This window comes from Castanea sativa, chromosome 12 (genome assembly GCF_040712315.1).
Source record: "Castanea sativa cultivar Marrone di Chiusa Pesio chromosome 12, ASM4071231v1".
NCBI classification, from domain to species: domain Eukaryota; kingdom Viridiplantae; phylum Streptophyta; class Magnoliopsida; order Fagales; family Fagaceae; genus Castanea; species Castanea sativa.
The window spans coordinates 43,805,196-43,814,600 of record NC_134024.1 but is presented as its reverse complement, the minus strand read 5'-3'; positions in this window follow the sequence as shown (position 1 = coordinate 43,814,600).

Below are 9,405 nucleotides of genomic sequence, written 5' to 3'. Positions count from 1 at the left end.
GCTCAATATATGGGATGAAAGAGTACACTGTTGCATCGTCGTGGACAAAAAACTTTCACATCAATGTCCAGTACAGGGAATGCCCGAACCTTGGGCATATGGCTTTAGTCAGAGGCGTAGCCAGAAATTTTTACAAGAGGGGGCCGATTCAAAGTATTGATATAAAAAACATAAATCACAAGTCTATTGAAGATAAAATTTCAATTTTGATATATCTTAAACATTAATGAACATACAAAAACTGTCTAGTTCACTATAGACATATACAAAAATATCCACACAAAAAAAACATTTCACATCAAAATCATGTCTGACGACGCTTTTTCATGGAATAGAATTCATCCATAATCATAATTCTTTTAGTTATAAGAATATGACTCAAAAATTAACCTGAAAAGAACTTTAAAAAATAAAATTTTAATTAGAAATTTTTATTTAGTTATATGGATGTTATTCATACTTAAAAAAAAACAAAATTTCCACTTAATTTAATCAGTCAACCCATTTTTAATACAACTTTAATTAATAATAACCCCTCAAATAAAAACAAAAATTAAAGACACATATATTAGTACACAACATAAACCAAACAATTTAACAACACCACGGTATCAATTACAGAGAAGAAAACTTACCACTAGTTACAGCTTATACTAATATAAATTGTAAACAGGCTTACTTTCCTTCAATGAAGTTGAAATTGCTGAATCAATCAACTCATGTGCATCTTCCAAATTATTCACCACAGCCTACAACAACAAAATTAAGCAAAAAAATTACAATTTTAACCAAATTTCCATATGAAAATCACATTTTTTTCATAGTAAAAATTAAAAAACCCAGCTGGGTCTCAATCAATTTTTTTTTTTTTTTTACCTGATAGCATGTGATAGGCTCACAGGTTGAAAACACAAACATGAAACACTGAACTCACCAGATTTTTTTTTTCTTTCTTTCGGGATTGTGAGGATAGAGGAGAGGACTGATGCAGAGAGCTGGGTTTGGGGGCTGGTAGGCAATGAAACACCGAACTCACCAGGAATTTTATTTTTTATTTTTATTTTTTTCGGACTGTGAGGACTGATGCAGAGGAGAGGACTGACGAAGTTGAACTGTGGAAGTGGGACTGAAAAGTGAAGTCAGGAAGTGTGTTAAAGAAGACAAATATATATATATATATATATATATATATATATATATATATATATATATATAAAGTGAAAAATGGGATTCTGTGGATTAGGTGGGTGAGTTATTTTAGAGGGAGAGAAAGTGTAATTTTGTTGTTAGTGTTTGGGCAATTGGATTTGATGTAAGTGGGCTAATTTTTTTTATTTATTTGGAGTAGGCCTAAAACTTCAGCTGGGCTTGGGAGAACAGTGAATATATGGGCTATGGAGGGGCCAGATGTCCAAAATTAAAGGGGCCCAATTATTTTTTATATATACTTTAGTGGATTTTTTTTTTTTTTTTGCAGGGGCATGGGCCCTCCCAAGCCACAACGTGGCTCCGCCCCTGGCTTTAGTAAGAATGACAAGCTTGTATTGCAGCATCATATAAGATGGCTCATCTCATAGGATCCAGATAGCCAAAAGATTAAGAATCTTGAAATTAGATCATATAATTATACTTTTTTTGGTTTTTATGTCGAGAGTCTAGTTTTGCTCGACAAAGCCATCAATGGTGTACATATTAAGGGAAAATGGAAAATCAGTAAGTTGCATTTCGTGATTTATTTTATTTTATTTTATTCAATTTTGTTCCTTAGATCTACTTGACATTGATCAGGATTACATAAATGGCTTTATCTTTAAGTTAAATATCTTATCAAGGTTGTGGTCACTCTCAATTATATTAAGATGATAGTTTAGTGCAAAGCTTGTATACTTAAAATGCTAAAAAAATATATTATATATTAAAGAAAGCATAACATATGTTGATGCTCCTTGTTTCTACCAGCTTTTTTCCCCCACGTAAATCTATGTCTATGTGGTATCATTGTACTGTAAATAAAATATGCTGATGTTCATTGTTTCTCTTAGACTAGCCTTTCGATTTGTGTCTTTTTGCCTCCTTTGTTCCTTTGTGTTCATCATCATGAACTTGATGCTTTTAAAACTTTTGACCATTATAAGTACACTTATTGCCTATTAGGAAATATATGGTGATATGAGATTTAGGGGGTGTTTGGTGCATGTGTTTGAAAACATGTGTTTTGTTGTTTGAAAACATGTGTAAAAATACGTGTGGTTGAAAAAGTATATAAAAATGCGTGTAATGTTGTTTAAAAACTGAAAATATGTGTTTAAGTGGGTGTACCAAACACCCCTTAGAGTTTGTGAGTTGGTGTTATGTTAAAGAATAGAAAATAACTCGTAAATTGAGGGAAAAGTGGAGGAAGTGAGCTGGGCATATGCTGTTGTAGGTTGGGTCTGGGGTTTTGTTAATCCAGCCAAATCCATCATAGTCATAAAAAATAACTCAGCCCAATGCAATAGGGGTGGGCTTAAGAAGTCTGGTTGAGCACAATTCTATCAGACCTGGACCAAAATAAAGGGGCTTATATTGAACATTTAAGGGCGGTTTGGTATGGTTATTTAAACAATACTTTTCAGTTTTTAGACAATATATACACGTATTTTTACACACTTTTTTACCCCGCACATCTTTTCAAAAAATACAAACAATGTTACCAGAACAACGTTACCAAACGGCCCCTTAATTATGGAAGTACATTATTTAAGAAGATATTGTAATTTAGACAATTGCACCTAACATTTCAACGTTATTAATGTGGGAACTAAAAAGACCTAAGTAAGTATTTGGGCATTGGGCTTTGTTGATGGGCGCTAGTTTGTTTAGACGAAAAGCCTCCTAGTACCGTAACTCGGCCCATGAGTCGAGAGTCCGAGGATTCGTCCGAGGATGAACATCTCCTTGGATAAACCCACGATGACCCTGGGATTCGCCAGAAAGATCAAGGCAGGGTTCCATAAAAACCGTTGGTTAAAAGGGGGACTTAGGCGCCCTCCAGACTCAACGGTGTGAGGGAAATATCTTATGAAAAGGCTGCCACCTCCACATTAAAGACCCTACACCTACCTCCCTGGCCGCATTAATGGGGGAGTGACCCCTAAACAGTAGAATTAAACTTTCCAGCTATTATAAAAAGACTTTAAGAAGGTGGTGGAAGTGAGAGGATTATTTTCGGGGAGGAGCAGAAAAGAAACTAAGAACTGTAATTTTGGCATAAAAGAGTAGTAATATATAAATTGTCCTCGGCTTACGTCCGAGGAGATTCCCTTGTCATATTTGTTTATCATTTGCAAAGATTGTGGCATTATAGCCTGCTTGTCACGTTTCCAATACCCCTAAACTAGATTGCAAGCCCATACTCTACAAATTTCATTGTTTAAGGTTCATTGGGCCAGAGCCCACGTGTGTTTTTAGGTCCAGGTACAATTGAGTGCTTACAATTGGCGCCGTCTGTGGGAATCTAGTGTGAAAAGGAACTGGAACACCATGGCAGGTTTAGGCTCACACCATGCAGAATCTCAAGGATCGCAGCCGGAGGATCTGTTCGAACGCCTTGAACGCCGGAGGGATCGAGAGGGTAGCGTTTACACCGAGTATCCTAGGACGAGTCGTGCTCACACTAGAGGCGCCAGTACCGCCCATGAAGATGGTGCTAAAGCCATGCAGAAGGAGATTAATCACCTTAAAAAGAAGCTGCGTCGCGTCAGGCGCAGGCGTGCTTCACCCTCATCCAGTATCTCTTCCGGGAGATACCGGGGAAGTAGTTACAGCTCTAGGTCATGGTCGCCCCCCAGCAGAACGCTCTCCTGTGAAGAGGATGGCCTATCAGGTCGTAGGAGCAGGAAGCTCCCCTCCAAGGGCTTAGGGAATGATGCCATGAGCCGGGCGTTGCACCAGCTCTCCAAATCCCCATTCTCGCGCAGGATTGAGAATGGGAGGCTCCCCAGGAGGTTCACCTAGCCCACCTTCACCATTTATAATGGCTGGACTGACCCGGTGGAACATGTGAGCCACTTTAACCAGAGAATGGCTGTCCATTCTCACAATGAGACTTTGATGTGCAAAGTCTTCCCTTCTAGCCTGGGACCTGTTGCTATGAGGTGGTTCAACGGTCTTAAATCAGGGTCTATAAGTTCGTTCGGGGAGCTGACTAGAGCATTTGCGTCACGATTTATTACATGCAGTAGAGTTCCTTGACCGTTGGACTCACTGTTGTCTATGGCTATGAAGGAGGGCGAGACGTTGAAAGCATACTCTGATAGGTATTAGGAGATGTTTAATGAGATAGATGGAGATTTTGATGAGGTGGCGATCAATACTTTTAAAGTGGGCCTTCCAACTGATCATGACTTGAGGAAGTCCTTGACCAAGAAACCCGTACGGAGCGTACAGATCGTACGTCGCCTCATGGACCGTATTGACGAATATAAAAGGGTTGAGGAAGACTAACAGCAGGGGAAGGGTAAGGCAAAGGTTATCCCGCAGGAGAGAAGGGATTTCAGGTCGGACAGGTATCACAACAGCAAGCCGAGAAGAGATTACTCCGGGCGGTCTGGCTCGGCGGCACCTCAAACAGTTAATACTGTGTTTCGAGAGCCGGTGCACCAGCTACTGGAGAAGGTCCGTAAGGAACCCTACTTCAGATGGTCTGGTAAGATGGCAGGGCATCCTGCCAAGAGGAATCAGAATCTCTATTGTCAATACTATCAAGACGTGCGTCATACTACCGAGGACTGTCGGACCCTCTAGAACCACTTGGAGCAGCTTGTTAGCGAAGGAAAGTTAAAGCTGCACCTGTACCAACCCAGCAGGCAGGGCAGTTAGTCTGGCTCGAATAATCAGAGGAATAACTCATCTCGGCCTCCGTTGGGAACGATCAACGGTATCTTCGCTACGCCTGGCAGGACTGGCTCATGTCCTACTAGGGTGATGGCAGTTTCGGACTCCCAAGCCGAGGTAGGGGCCTCCAAGCCGAAGGATTGAAGCTAAATGTGCCCGTCTTGGGATTTTCAGAGGAATATAAGATTGGGACCATCCAACCCCATGACGACGCCCTGGTGATTACGCTGAGGATAGGGAATTACGATGTGAGAAGAGTAATGATTGATCAAGGCAGTAGCACAGATATCATGTACCCTGATTTATTTAAGGGGCTAAAGTTGAAATTAGAGGACCTCACCCATTACGACTCGCCGTTGATAAGTTTTAAAGGGAAAGCCGTTATACCTAAGGGATAGATTCGCTTACCCGTGCAATCTGGCTCTGAGACGGTCGAGGTGGATTTTATCGTGGTCGATGCATATTCCCCATACACAGCTATCCTTGCTCGGCCCTAGCTGCACGCTTGGGAGCCGTTTCCTCCACCTTGCATGTTAAGGTGAAATTCCCTTCAGGAGAATGCATCGAAGAGATTCTCGGCAGCCAACTAATGGCCAGGCAGTGCATATTTGCTGCGGTGTTGCATCAGACCGGAGCGTAGTCTTCAACCTCGACTGAGAAAGATCTATAGCAATTAATGACTCTGGGTGCGCCCGATGCAGTGTCAGCTGAGGAGGCTGTATGCGAAGACCTTGAGAAGTTTTTGGTTTCGAATGATCCCGAAAGGTTCTTCCAGGTTGGGATATGTTTACCACACCAGGAGAAGATGGAGTTAGTGGAGTTTTTAAAGAGCAACATTGATGTTTTTGCCTGGGACCCCTACGAGGCTTCGGGTGTCGACCCAAACTTCATTTGTCATCATTTGAACGTCAATCCTGCTATCCCTCCTAGGAGCATTCCTAGGTCGTTAAAGAGGAGGTGCTCAAGCTCAAGAAGGCTGGGGCTATCAAGGAAGTTTTTTATCCAGAGTGGTTGGTGCATACGGTCGTGGTTAAAAAGAAGAGTGGAAAATGGAGAGTATGTGTAGACTTTACAGACTTAAATAAAGCCTGCCCAAGGGACTCTTTCCCGATGCCCCGCATCGACCAACTAATGAACGCCATGGTCGGCCATCCTCGGATGAGTTTCCTGGACGCCTTCTAGGGCTACCACCAAATGCCGCTAGCGGCAAAGGATCAGGAGAAAACTGCCTTTATTACTCCAACAGGCAATTATCATTATAAGGTGATGCCATTTGGGTTGAAGAATGCTGGGGCTACTTACCAAAGGATGATGACCAGGATGTTTGAATTCCAGCTTGGAAAGACTATTGAAATATATGTGGATGACATGGTAGTGAAGAGCAAGGTGATATCTGCGCACTTGAAAGATTTGGACGACACTTTCCAAGTACTTAGAAAGTACAAGTTGCGTCTTAATGCCTCGAAGTGTTCTTTTGGTGTGAGTTCTGGGAAGTTCTTAGGTTATATGGTTACTCATAGGGGAATAGAGGTGAATCCTGCACAGGTCAGAGCTATTCAAACCTTACAGCCACCTCGGAATCCAAAGGAAGTTCAGAAGTTAATTGGAATGATTGCCGCTTTTAGCCGATTCATCTCTCGGTCAGCTGATCGATGCAAGCCTTTCTTCCAACTGTTGAATAAGTGGAAGGGGTTCCAATGGTCCGAAGAGTGCGTTGTAGCCTTCCAACAACTTAAGGAATATCTTTCCCGGCCAACCATTATGTCTCGGTCTGAGGTTGATGAGGTCCTGTTCGCATATCTGGCAGTGGATGTCCATGCGGTCAGCTTGGTCCTCATAAGGAGTGACAGTGGGGTGCAAAGACCGGTCTACTACGTCAGCAAGACGCTGAATGATGCCGAGGTGTGTTATCTGCTTTTAGAGAAAGCACTTCTAGCCGTAGTTCATGCCACGCGGAGGCTTCCTCATTATTTCCAACCCCACACCGTTGTGGTCTTAACCCAGCTGCCTCTCAAGTCAGTATTGCGTAGTGCCGACTACTCTAGAAGGGTGGCCAAATGGGAAACTATTTTGGGAGCCTTTGACATCAAATATAGGCCGCGTACCTCGGTGAAGGGCCAGGTCCTTGTAGATTTGGTGGCAGAGTTTGCTGAACCATTGTTGGAAGAAACTTTGAAGGAATCACACATGGATGAGAAATCAGTTGGTGTGATTACGAATGAAAGACCTCTGACTTGGAACGTATCCGTTGACGGGGCAGCTAACCAGAGAGGGTCTGGTATCAGACTCGTCTTGGTATCCCCCGAAGGGATTATCTTCGAAAAATCCTTAAGGTTGGCGTTCTCAGCTACTAATAATGAGGCCGAGTATGAAGCAGTCTTGGTTGGCATGAACATGGTATATAGGATGGGCAGAAAGGAAGTTCACATGCTCTTGGATTCCCAATTAGTGGTCGGCCAGATGACGAGAACCATGGAGGCTAGGGACCCCAAGATGCAAGAATATTTGACCGAGGTCAAACGTTTACAATCCAAATTTAATTCCTTTATTTTGTCTCACGTTTCTAGAAGTGGGAATACACATGCAGACTCTTTGGCTACCCTAGCGACGTCCTTGGCTCACGATTTGCCTAGGATTATCCTTGTCAAAGATTTGCTAACGCCAGCTCTTACCACCGTGGGGGCAGCCCGGATCCATTTGATAAGGCCTGGACTTAATTGGATCGATTCTATGATGTCTTTTCTGAAAAACGATATTCTCCCCGATGACAAGTCTGAAGCAGACAAGATCTGTCGAAAGGCACCGCGTTTCTGGTTGTCCGAGGATCAGAAATTGTATAAACGGTCTTTCTCCGGACCATATTTGTTATGCGTCCACCCTGAAGCAACGGAGGCGCTTTTGGAAGAACTGCATGAGGGAATTTGTGGAAGCCATACTAGGGGAAGGTCCCTAGCTCATAGGGCACTGACACAAGGATATTGGTGGCCCAATATGCAGAGGGAAGCTCAGGACTATGCCAGAAAGTGTGACCAATGCCAGAGATTCGCTCCTAACATCCATCAACCTGGAGGAGTACTTAACCCTCTGTCCAGTCCTTGGCCTTTCGCTCAATGGGGATTAGACAAAGTAGGACCATTTCCAAGGGCTGTGGGAAACAAAAGGTAGTTGCTTGTAGAGACCGATTACTTCACCAAATGGGTAGAGGCTGAGCCCTTGGCAAATATTAGGGATGTTGATTCCAAGAAGTTCGTCTGGAAAAACATCATCACTAGATTTGGAGTACCACATACACTCATTTCGGACAATGGCGTCCAATTTGATAGTAGAGCTTTTAGGAAGTACTGTGGTGATATGGGCATCATAAATAAATACTCCATTCCAGCTTATCCTCAGGGAAACGGGCAGGCCGAGGCCGTTAACAAAGTGATAGTTAGTGGACTCAAGAAAAGGCTGGACGATGCAAAGGGCAAATGGGTAGAGGAACTACCACACGTTCTATGGACGTATCGAACTACGCCGTGCAAATCCACAGGAGAAATGCCATTTTCTATGACTTATGGGGCCGAGGCAGTGATACCTTTAGAGTTTGGTTTCCCCACATTGAGGACGAGTACTTTTAACCCAGAAAATAACAACGGCCTCCTGGAAAAGAGCTTAGATTTAGTTGAGGAACGACGAGAGACAGCTATGGTCCAAATGGCTTATTATCAGCAAAAGTTTAAACGAGGGTATAATGCCCATGTGAAGCTCAGACCACTCGCGTCTGGGGATCTGGTTCTGAGAAAGATTGTAGGTACTGCTAAAAATCCAGCCTAGGGTAAATTAGGACCGAACTGGGAAGGACCATATCAGATTATTTCTGTAGCAGGTATATGATCGTATCGACTAGCTGATCTAGATGAAAGAGTTGTACCACGTCCGTGGAATGTAAACAACCTTCGAAGGTATTATTATTAATAAAGGGCGTTTTTGTCGTTTGTGATTCAAATTACAAATGTATATGGACTTATCAATTACAACTCTTGAAATATCAAACAGAAACTTGGTTATGCATGGTCCTCGGACTACATACCTAGTGGAAATTGATATCTTATTATTTGTTAAACAGAACCTTAGTTATGCCGAGTCCTCGGGCCTTCTACTTTGGGGAAATTAACACCTTAAGTTACTGTTATGAAATATCAAACAGAAACTTGGTTATGCATGGTCCTCGGACTACATACCTAGTGGAAATTGATATCTTATTATTTGTTAAACAGAACCTTAGTTATGCCAGGTCCTCGGGCCTTCTACTTTGGGGAAATTAACATCTTAAGTTACTGTTATGAAATATCAAACAGAAACCTGGTCATGTATGGTCCTCGGACTACATACCTAGTGGAAATTGATATCTTATTATTTGTTAAACAGAACCTTAGTTATGCCGGGTCCTCGGACCTTCTACTTTGGGGAAATTAACATATTAAGTTACTGTTATGAAATATCAAACAGAAACTTGGTTATGCATGGTCCTCGGACTACATACCTAGT